Raw genomic sequence first — 11,789 nt, forward strand, 5'->3', positions numbered from 1 at the left:
ACTGCGTGGAGAATCAGTGTCCTCCCCTCCCAGCCCCGCCCCATCCCACCCACCCCCTCCGTCAAGTTAGTTTTACAATAAAAAAAAATACGTTTTCTTCTTTGGGATGTGTGGTGTGTTAGAGGTCCCTGTTGGCTGTCCTTGGGATGTGTGGTGTGTTAGAGGCCCCTGTGGGCTGTCCTAGGTGGGAATTTGGGGAAGGAGGTCTGGAGTCGGGACAGTGAGGCCTGGTCAACCCAGGAGTCCAGCCAAGGCTGGTGAGGCCACATCTGTGAGTGGGTAGGGAGTTGGGGTTTCTTTTTCCTTTTTAAAAAAATTATTTATTTATTTATTTTTTTTTTTTTTCATTTGACCACAGAGAAAGAGAGAGAAGGGGAAAGTAAGAAAGCAAGCCAGTAGGTCCGGGACTCGAACCTCAGTCAGCCATGTGGGAGTCCAGCACTTTAACCACCCCTCTACCTGCCGGCCCCCAGGAGTTAGGGTTTCAAAGTTAATGGCCCATTGCACTCCCCAGCCCTGGAAGCCCCCAGTCAGAGACCATGTGTGTTGACCCATTCGCCTAATCCCATTTCCCAGTGACTTGGGAGCTGTCTTGTGTTCAGTAGGTAAGAGTGGGCCCTCAGGCTGGCATTGGTGAGTCAGTACTTGGCATACTGGTCAGCAGGCAGATGGACTGTCGGTGGCTTGACTGAAGCTCATTGTCCAGGAGCAGCCAGCTTCAGAAATGCTTCCTCAGCAGAAAACACCCCTAAACCACAGCTCCTGGGGGCCGAGCCTGGGCCCAGGGGTGAGCAAGGAACCCACTGGCCTAGAGCTGGAGCCACTGCGGCTGCTGCCTGTTCACTTGCCCATTTCCCCCTGCATATCCTTCCAGCACCCTGAGAGGTAGGTTAGGGCAGCAGCAGCCCCCCGGGGGCAGGCAGGAAAGCAAGAAGGACCCTCCATCTCCAGAGCTGTGTGGCCATCGCTGACTTTGGGACCTCCGCGTGGCTTTGTGGGGAGCGAGTAGTGAGGGCGGAGAGGTTCCAGGCCAGGCCTCCCACCTCCACCCCCGCCGTGTAGCCTATCTCCACCAGCTGACCGCCCCAGGAGCCAGGGTACCTTTCCTGTTAGAGGGCCTGGCCTAGTCAGGTTTCGGCGCACTGCAGGCACCTACCGTGGAATAGAGGGATGTGTTTGAGGCCCGGGTGACAGTGAATTTCTGGGAAAACATATGCCAAAATTAGAAGAAATAGAAAACAAGGGCGCACACACACATGCACACGCGCATGCACAGATGAGAAGCTTCAGGCTCGAATGCCTCTACAGATGCAACCTGCCAAGCTAAGGGAGCAGGTAATCCCTACCCTGTGGAGGTTGGTCCAGGGAATGAGGGCAGACTCATTTAGGCTGCTGTGGCCATGATTCCAGCCCAGAAGCGGACCGCACAGAGCCATCGGCTCACCCTCCAGGCGCCGGTAGTGTGCTGAGAACAGTGCTAGGGCTGCCCACCCTCCAGGTGAAGAAAGCTCAGAAGCAGTTGCCCCGTGGTGGCTGCCTGACACCGCGGTGACTGCTGTTTCGGGCCTGCGGTCACCGTGGCTACAGTTTAAAGGAATGGTTTCGTGTGGTGGCATGGGGTGCCCCTCCTCAAGGCCTCTTACAGGAGCGACTCCTGTCCTGACAGTGACTGGTCAGGAAAATAAGCCTGGCCGGTGCCAGTTTGACACTGGCGTGGGGGGAGATTAACTAAGGGGGATCGTTGGTCCCAGACCCCTGGGGAGGCTAGAGGAGCCTGAGGGCCAGTTAGCCAGCACCACTAAAGGTGGAAGGGGCTCGATGGCATTCCCCAGGCGCTGGAAGGCCACACTTTATGCCGTGGCCAGAGCAGAATACTCTCCAGCTTCATGCCCTGCCGTGTCACCCGGGTGCCTTCTACTGGCACAATCTTACTGACACAGCTGCCAAGGGAGTCCCGTACAGGTGGCCATAGGGACTTACAGAGTGCAAGCCCAGGGGACATTTCGACAGGCAGGTGCAGGCTTTGTAGTGGTGACATCTGCCACAGCAGATGTGGGACCGTCCAGGTGTAACTGCACAGATGTGGACTCACAGGACTGTCCAGGTGTAACTGCACAGACTCCGCCCTCCCTGAGGAGTGAAGGTTAACTCAGGAGGCTGGAGGTGCTGGGGGCGGCAGTCGGACCCAGAGGCCCAGGAGGAGAGCCAGGTGCACCAGTCAGCCTGCAGGCCAGCGTGCACTTACAGAAACCCACACTGAGCTGTGAGACAAGTCAGACCAGCGGTTCTCAACGTGCAGCTCCCCAACCACAGCACCCCTGGGAACCTGGAAATCCAAACTCTTGGGCCCCGCCCCAGGCCAGATGAGATATGTGGGAGGGGCCCAGCAATCTGTATTTCAGTAATCCCTCCAGGGATTTCCGACGCCTGCTCAAGTCTAGGAACCCCTGAGAACCACCATTGCTGTCCTGTTGAAGGCCAGGGATGTGAGAATCAGCTCTTCTAGGCACCAGGACCCGGTGTCCTGCCACCTGGCTTCTTCCTTGTGGGACTGTTGCCCTCCTACCACCAAGAATGGGTATGGGAAGAGGAGGGCCCTCCCTTTAAGGACTTGACCCAGTTGCACCGCTGCTTCACTGGCCAGACTGTCTTGCAGCTGTACCAAGGCAAGGGACGTTAGAGAATGGAACGGCCTTCTGGGCGGCTGTGTGTCTACATGATCTATTACAGGCTCAAATAACCAAAATGCTCGGACCGGAAATGTTTTGGATTTCCGGTTTCTTTCAGATTTTGGAATATTTGCGCATCCAGAAGGAGGTATCTTGGAGATGGGACCCAAGTCTAAACATAAAATACATTTGTTTCAAATACACCTGATACACAGAGCCTCAGGGTAATTTTTTACAGTATTTTTTTATTGTAGCATTTTGACTGTGACCTGTTATGTGTGGAATTTTCCACTTGTGGCATGCCAGTGCTTTAAAAGCTTGAAATTTTGGAGCATTTCGAATTTGGGATTTTCAGAGTAGGGATGCTCCACCTGTACTGTGTGGAACCATGGCTCTCCAGCCCTGCTGTTAGATTGGCTGGGCTTCACTCTAGATCAATTCTGCTTCAGGGTGGAACAGAGAGCCCAGAGGCAGACCAGAGGCAGGAGCTTCATTTACGATAAGGATGGCCCCACAGATCAATGGGGGAAAAAGAGGCCCTTTATGAATAGCGCTGGGGAAATTAGCTGATTTTATGGAGGAGAAAAGCAGAATCCCTACTAGTTCCACAACAAAAGGGAAGGCCAGATCTGACTGCCCACTTCAGTATCCATTAGCCACACGTGGATACTGAACATGGATACAGCAGCCCTCACCGCCTCGCTGTATTTCACGTGCTCAACTGCCACGTGTGCAGATGCAGAGATTTCCAGGGCCTCCGTGTTCCTGGACAGTGTTTCTCTAGATGGATCAAAGATCTTGGGCTGGCGCCATAGCCTAGTGGTTGAGGGAACTGGATCTCGCATAGCTGAGAGTGGTTTGAATCCCAGCCCCAGTGGCTTGAAAATCATACCAGGCATGTGTGCATGCATGCCCCAAATCCTGACAGGGTGGAGAAATGGGGGGAGAAGGGATCTTGGTGTGACCATGCCCCCCTGTCTCTTCTCTTCTCTCTCTCTCTGGTGAGTACTCACACCCTCTAACAATTAAGATAGATCTGTGGAAGGCAAACTGGAGAGCTGATGGAGGGAAAATGTGATGATCTGGAGCCGAGGATGATGTCTTAAACCTCCAAAGGAACACCTGATTAAGAAAACAGGGAGTCCGTAATGTCACAGTGAAGAATTTTCATCTGTATAGATAGGTTTCAGAATGGGAGAACATATATTTGCAAAGTCTAATGTTGGTAAGGTGTCTTAACAAGAGAAAAAGAGCAGCCCTGACAGGGAAATGAGCTAAGGTATGAACAAGCTACTTAGAGAAGAAAGAGTTCACATGGCCAATACAGATTTTGCTCAGGTGCTCAAACTCAATAATCTGCAAAATGCAATGAAAACAATTAGATGTCATTTTATACTGAGTCTGGTAAAAATTAAGCTGGGTCCCACCCTGTAATGCAATACATGGAAGAAACCACACTCCACATGACTTACCAGGGTTTGAGTCCCACATTTAGCAACTTAACATGCTGGGCACACATGCATGCATGCCCAGGATCATGATGGGAAGAATTGGAGGGAAAAGGATTGCAGCATGAACCAGGCTGCATTGGGGGAGTCTTGCTCCACCCCACCCCCCACCTTCCCCACATACATGCATTTGCCCTTTGGTATAATAAATTTAAAAATTAAGACATCTGGCTTAGTGGGCCAGATGTGGTGGTTAAAGTGACTAAATCCCACATGACCAGTTGTACAGTTCGAGTCCTGGACCCATTAGCTTGAAAAACAGGCCAGTGTGTGTGCATGCCCAAAATCTCATGAAGAGAATGGAAAAGAAGGGATTGTGGCATGGTTAGTTATCCTCATGGCTGGAGGATGCTTTCTCATCTCTCTCTCCCTCTCTGGCAAGCACACACACCTTTTAACAAAAATTATTAAAAAGAAAAAGCCTGGCTTAGTTAAATTGGAGTATTTCATATGTTTATCTACAATTCCAGCAGTCACACCTCAGTGACTTCCCAGAGAAATTTACTCTCCAGACGTGGAGTGAGGTCGAGGGTGTTCACCGCAGCATTATGTAGAGGCCTGAGTAACCATCCCAGGGGAGTGGGTAGCTAAACAGGGAGTGCACTCCAAGGATTCCTGTGCAGCCGTCGTGAGCCATACACCACACAGAGGGGTCCCAAAGCAGTGAGACACAGAGAAAGGAAAAAGATCTACAGTGCGAGGCTGATGCAGGGATCACTAATTACGGATACGAAAACAATGGCCCTCATTTTTTTCTCTTTTTATTTTGGAGGTTTTTGTTTTTATTTATTTATTTTTTTTTGCTTGTTTGTTTTTTTGTTTTTGCTATAGGGCACATGCGCTCACCAGAGAGACAGAGAGACAGCGAGAAATCACCCCCCAGGGGGGATGACCACACTGCAATCCCTTCTCCATTCTCCTCTTGGGATCTTGGGCATACACCCACATGTGCCTGGCATGAGTTTAAGCCACTGGGTTCGGGACTTGAACCGCAGTCGACTACATGGGAGTTCAGCGACATAGCCATTACACTAACTGCTGGTCCCAATGGCCCTCATTTTGTAACACACATAAAAAACCAGGAGAGCCATGTACATAGGAGGAGGGCTGCCAAAGGGAAGGGAGTGTATAAAGGGAGGGAATGAATGGGAGAGGGCCTTGGGAAAAATAAAGGCCTCTAAGACCACGGTGAAACTTTGCTCCCTAAGTACAGGGCAGCTCCCTTTGGTATGAACTGGGTCCTGGTCACAGGTTTTTAAGGTAAAAATTATCCAGGTGATTCCAGTGTGCAGTCAGAACTGAGAACGAGAAGAAGGCTGTGAGGAGGCCACCCAGCATTTTGTCATAGGAAGCCGTTGTCAGCCCCAAACTTCGCACCTGCCTCCTGCAGACAACGTATCAGAAAGTCGTATTTCACAGATGTGGAGATGGTCATAGAAGGAAAGGGCCTTGCCCAGGGTCACACAACCTGGGAGGGTCAGGCCCAAAGCCTACAGTCCCTTGTCAGCCTTCCACGTGTCAGGCCATGGGCTGGGCAGCGAGAACGACCCAGTGAGCAACAGATCCAACCCCAGGCCTCAGCCTGGTCCAGGAGTCTCAGATGCAAGTGCCCCAATGGCCTCGCAGGTGACATCAGTGAAAGAAGTGGGCAATATGACTCAGGAGTGTGGTACACAGCCCTTTGAAGGGAAGTCACTTCTCAGGCCACTGCGGCCCTGAAGGCGTTGGACCCCAGGTTGCCAGCTGTTCCAGTTTCTCACGAGAAGCCCCCAGCTGCTCAGGAAGCTGAGAGAAGGGTGGCAACCCAGCAAGGCCCTGTCTAAAACCACATGAACACGTGCACACACACACACACACACACACACCTCCACACACCCATTACTGCGTTCCAAGGGCTTCGCTAAGCTCCTAATTTTGCCTCACTTAACCCTTGTCGTGGGTTGGATGGTGGGCCCCTAAAAAATCAGTCCATGTGGACCTGTGAGGCTGACCGTGTTTAGAAAAAGGTCTTTGCAGATATGATTAAGTTAAGGATCTTAAGGTGACCTCGGAGGCCAGTAGGAGATGGATTACAACATGGCCATCTCTCCCCGGGGGGTGATTTCTCACTTTCCCTCTCTCTGTTTCTGGAGCGCACGCACACCCTACGGGAAAACCTTAAAAAGAAAAAAAGAAAAGAAAAGAAAGACGTCTCTTGGTGCTGGTTCCCTGCTAGCACGTAACCAGCCGCCTCACCCTGTTCGTGGCTGCGTAGTGTTCCCTGAGCAGAGGAGCTATATGACTGGGACTGCCGCTGTCTGCTGTTCCCAATGGCTGCAGCAGAGATTTCCCATCCCCTCGCACTCGGCACAGGGTGGATTCGTCTACCCCCCAGCACATCCAGATCCGTACCACCCCTAGACTCCCACCTACCCTCTGCCCCAGGTAATGCCTCCTGGGTATCTCTGAATCCTTCCCTGGCTCTGGGCAACTCCACCCCAAGCTCTGAGTCTCTTTCGGTCTCTATGTCTCGGCCTCTCTCCACCTGTGTTCTCTGTTTCTGGGTCTCCTTCTGTCACTTTTGGACAAAAAACCCCCCGCCCCACTTCAGTCTGGCCTCTCTGTCGCCCCCTGCAGGGGGAAGCCTCTGTGGTTTATGTGTGGGCCGGCAGGGCCCAGCCTGGCCCAGCCCGGCCACCTTTCTCCCCCTGCCCTCCTCCCCTCCCGACCTAACTGACTGCATATTCCCATTCCCTCTAGCCTGAGGGGGAACCCTGGGTCTGCTCCTCCGAGCCCTGGGCGCCCATGCTCCAGGACACCAGCCTTCCCCTCTCCTTACCAGCAGGACTGGTTGCTGGCTCCTAGGTGACACTGGTTTTGAGTCAGGAGTGGTGGGCAGGTTGGATGTTGTTCCTGGGCTGAACAGAACGTCTTCCTCCTACTGCGGGCCTGGCTTCTCGCCCTCCCTGCCCAGCAAGCCGAGCAACCATCCGCGTCAGCCCTGAGCCGGGACAGACAACAAACCAGCCTGCCCAAGGCCCTGCCCGGGTGAGGCGACATTCTGACAGGGTGAGGCGGCTCGTGACCAAGAGCTCTAGCCACATACTCCGTGTGTTTACGAATCACCCAAGAGCAGGAAGGAGAGTGCAGGGCGTCCTGATAGGGAACAGCAGGGTGGGGCGTTTGCTCTTAGTGTCAACAAGGGACTGTCACCCAGACTTGCTGCAAGGTCAAAGGAAGCCGGAGGGTATGTAGGCTATGAGGAGGTGACACCTGAGTGGAGACGGAGGCCGAGGGATAGGGAGAGGAAGGGCAAGTGGGCAGCACATGCTACGGCCCTGCAGTGGGAAGCCAGTGGAGGGCTCAAGCGTCAGCCAAAGTCTGGGTCACCGTGAGCACAGGAGTGTGGTGTGGGCCACCGTGAGTGGGGTTGGGGTGAGACAGGACCACCTCCTGGGGGGAAACGAAGACTTGGAGAAGGAAAGTTCTTAGCCGTGAACATAAAGGATGCTGGGGGCAGAGGAGGTGCTGCTAAGTCCAGGCAGCCCGTGCTATTAGGACAGGGGTATTTTTGTTAGTTTCTATGTTCGTTTTTGCTATAGGGAGCATGGACTCACCAGAGATAGAGGAAGAAAGTGAGAAAGCACCCCCAGAGGGGATGACCACGCCACAGTCCCCTCTCCTCCATTCTCCTCTCAAGATTTTGGGCATGCACACATATGTGCCCAGCATGATTTTCAAGCCACCAGGTCCAGGACTTGAACCACACAGTAGGCCATGTGGGATCTAGCCACCTTAACCTCCACACCACCTGGCTGGCCGGATTCTTTAAGACTGGGTCTCACAGGGCCAGCAGGTGGCATGGTGATTAGGGCACTGGACTCCCACACAGTCATCTGTGGTTCATGTCCCGGATCTGACAGCTTCCTTTCTCACTCCCTCACCTCCCATACCTGCCACTCTCTGATGACTATAGATAGTTAAAAAATAATAAAATTAAATAATTTTTTTTAAAAAAAAAGAAAGAAAACCAGCGTCTCGCTATGTCGCGATCCACCTGCCTTGGCCTCCCAAGTATCTGGGACTATGTGGATGTACTGCGACACTTGACTTTTTGCAGCCTGGGAATCAGACCAGGGCCTCCCATTTGGCTGCAGCCTACCAAGAGCAACAGCGTCTGTCAGGGTGCCCTACTGTGGCTGGGCTAGGACAGGAGTAGCTTTATTATTTTTTTAAGTTTATTTATTTTTCTCACGATAGCGTGTGAGAAAAGGCAAGAGAAGCACCCTCAACAGGCTCTTGCCACGCCACCCCTTTCTCCAGCCTCCCGGCTTTCAGGGTCTGGGATGTGTGTGAATGCCAGTGTGTTTTTGAGCTGCCCTGGGGATCCAAACCTGCAGTTGGCTGCGTGGCTTCCCGCACTACAGTTCAGTTTGCTGCCGACTGCCCTACCAGGCTGGGCCAGGGATAGTGGCTCTTCTTTTTTTCTTTCTCTCTCTCTCTTTTTTTTTTTTTTAATGGTTTTGCCATAGGGCATGTGTGCTTGCTGGAGAAAGACAAAGAAAGAGAGAAGGAGAGTGAAAAATCACCCCCCAGGGGCCATGGCTTCGCCACAATCCATTCTCAGGATTTTAGGCATGCATGCACACATACCCGGAATGTTTTTCAAGCCTCCAGATCTGGACTTGAACTGTGCAGTTGGCCATGTGGGATCCAGCCATCTTAACCACCATGCCACTGGCTGGCCCAAATGGTTCTTTTTATTTAAAAAAAAAAAATTATTATTATTATTAGAGGGCATGTGTGCTCATGGGGTTGTGGGGAGGGAGAAAGAGAAAACCGCGCCCAACGGGGCATGGTCCTGCTCCATCCTGGACGGTCCCAGTAGATCCTAAACTCGAGTCTAATTGTCCTGACAAGAGCGAGGGTGTCCTGGATCAGCATACACACAGCACAGGAACGGTGCCTGCACACGGCAGCCAGAGTTGCTGTGTTGTTACAGGCCCACCCAGTCCGCTGGCTGTGGACGCGGTGAGCTTCCAGAGCCATGTCTCGGACCCAGTGCTCACTGAACTCCAGCCTTTGACCCCCAGTCGCCCCGGCTCCAGCCCTGTGGAGCTGGAGTGGGATCCTTAGTGGGATCCTCGATTTCCCAGCCCCACCTCTGGAGGGCTGCCTCCATTCTCCCGTGACCTCCCTGCCCTCATGCCCTCTGCTCCCACCTCACTGGCCTCCCTGCTGTTCCTTGAACACACTGAGCTCAGCCCCACCTCAAGGCCTTTGCACTTGCTGTTTCCTCTGGCAGGACACACTCCTCCCCTAGCCTCCCCTAGCCAGCTCTTCTGCTGTCCTCGGGTCTCTGCTCAGATGTCGCTTCCTCTGAAAACCCTCACTGACCACCTGACTAGAGAAAGCTGCTGCCTACTCCTATTTTTTTTTTCCTTAAGAGAGAGTTTTGCTGTAGGGTGTGTCACTTGCCAGAGAAACAGAGAGCCAGAAAGTAAGAAATCACTCTCCACGGGGGATGGCTATGCCGCAGTCCCTTCTCTTCCATTCTCTTCTTGGGAATTTCGGCACGCACACACACATGCCCAGCATGAGTTTCAAGTTGCCGGGTCCAGGACTCGAACCACAGTTGACTATGTGGGAGTCCAGCAACATAACCATTACGTCATCTGCTGGTCCCTCCACCTACTCTCTGTCATCACAGAGTAGGTGGAGTTTGTTGTTCAACCTGCAAAACACTTAATGTTGTTGGTCAGCCCTTCCCTTCTCCACGAGACAAGCTCCATTGTGACAGGAACTGTGTTCGCTCTTTACCTTCGTAGCCCCAGTGCACAGGGCTTGGCCACTGGAGGTGCTTAACATGTATCCGCTGAAAGACTAGGCAGTAGCACTGATGGGACAACTATGGATCCTTTTTTCTTTATAAAAATGATGATACTTTTTTTTTTTTGACAGGTTTTTGCTATAGGGCGCGTGCACTCGCCAGAAAGAGAGAGACAGAGAGACAGAAAGCGAGAAATCACCCCCCAGGGGGGATGGCCACACCGCAACCCCTTCTCCACTCTCCTCTCAGGATCCTGGGCACGCACACACACGCGCCTGGCGCCAGTTTAAGCCACTGGGTCCGGGACTCGAACCATGGTCAACTACATGGGAGTCCAGTGATAGAGCCATTACGTCAACTGCTGGTCCCTAAAAATGATGGTACTTTTTAAAATTGCTACAGGACACATACACTCACTAGAAAGAGACAGACACAGTGAGAGAGGGAGAGGGAGAAAGCACTTCCCAGTGGGGCGTGGTCACCATAATCCCTTATCCTCCATTTCTCCATCCTGTTGAGATTTCCAGCACACACGCACACGTGCCCAGTGTGTTTTCCAAGCTGCCGGGACCAGGATTCAAACCTCAGTTGGCCACCTGGAATCTGGCTGCCTTAACCACCAGGCCTTGGGGAGAGCCTATATACTTTTTTTTTTTTGAGAGAGAGATTTTCGCGATTTTCGCTATAGGGCGCGTTTTGCTCGCCAGAAGGACAGAGAGAGACAGAGAGATAGAAAGCGAGAAATCACCCCCCAGGGAGGATGGCCATGCCGCAATTCCTTCTCCTCCATTCTCCTCTCAGGATCCTGGGCACGCACGCACACACGCCCGGCGTGCGTTTAAACCACCAGGTCTAGGACTCGAAAAGCAGTCGACTACATGGGAGTCCAGCGACATAGCCATTATGCTAACTGCTGGTTCCCCCTATATACTTTTTTAGAAGAGGTGTTACCCAGAAGTGGTGCCAGACCCAGCAGGTACCAAGAGCACAGAGTGTAAAGTCATTTTTCCTCCCCCATAGGTCTCAGCCTCCGTGGGTCACCGCCCGAGGCCTCACTGCTTTCCTGGGATCCCTTCTGGGGGAGTCTGACAAGTTCCTATTATATATTGTTTCTTTACATAAATATTAGATTGTCACATTTTTCTATGTAAGAATGTGTCACGACTTTCTCAAGGACCCAATAATATGAGGCCTACTGTCCAGCGTCTTGATTCCTTCACTGAGCAATAGCCTCCTAGGCAGTTCTTTATTAGAATGTGGAGCGAATCGCTGTATTCTTTTTGTCTTTTTATTTTTTCTGCCAGAGGGAGTGTGTGCTTGCCAGAGAGAAATGGAGAGAGAGTGCAAGCACCCCGCCATGGGGCATGGTCATGCCACAATCCACTCTCCTTCATTTCTCCATCCTGGTGGGATTCTGGGCACACACACACCTGGCATGTTTTTCCAGCATCTAGGACCAGGATTCAAACTGTGCAGTCTGCCGCGTGTGATCTGGCTCCCTTAACCACAAGGCCATGGAGCCAGCTAGTCTTGTTTCTTATCAAGGTACAAATAACATAAAATACACCCACTTTATTATTTTTAAAATGAACTTATTAGATGTTGGCCAAAGGGCACATGTGCTTGCCAGAGAGGACAGAGAGAGGGAAAGTGAGAAATCACTCCCTAGGGCGGATGGCCATACCACAACCCCTTCTTTATTCTCTTCTTGGGATTTGGGGCATGCATGCACATGCACCTTGTGTGTTTTTCAAGCCACAGGGTCCAGGAACTCAAATTATGGAATTGGCCATGTGGGATCCA

This window comes from Tupaia chinensis, unplaced genomic scaffold, assembly GCF_000334495.1.
Source record: "Tupaia chinensis unplaced genomic scaffold, TupChi_1.0 Scaffold138910_1, whole genome shotgun sequence".
NCBI lineage: Eukaryota > Metazoa > Chordata > Mammalia > Scandentia > Tupaiidae > Tupaia > Tupaia belangeri.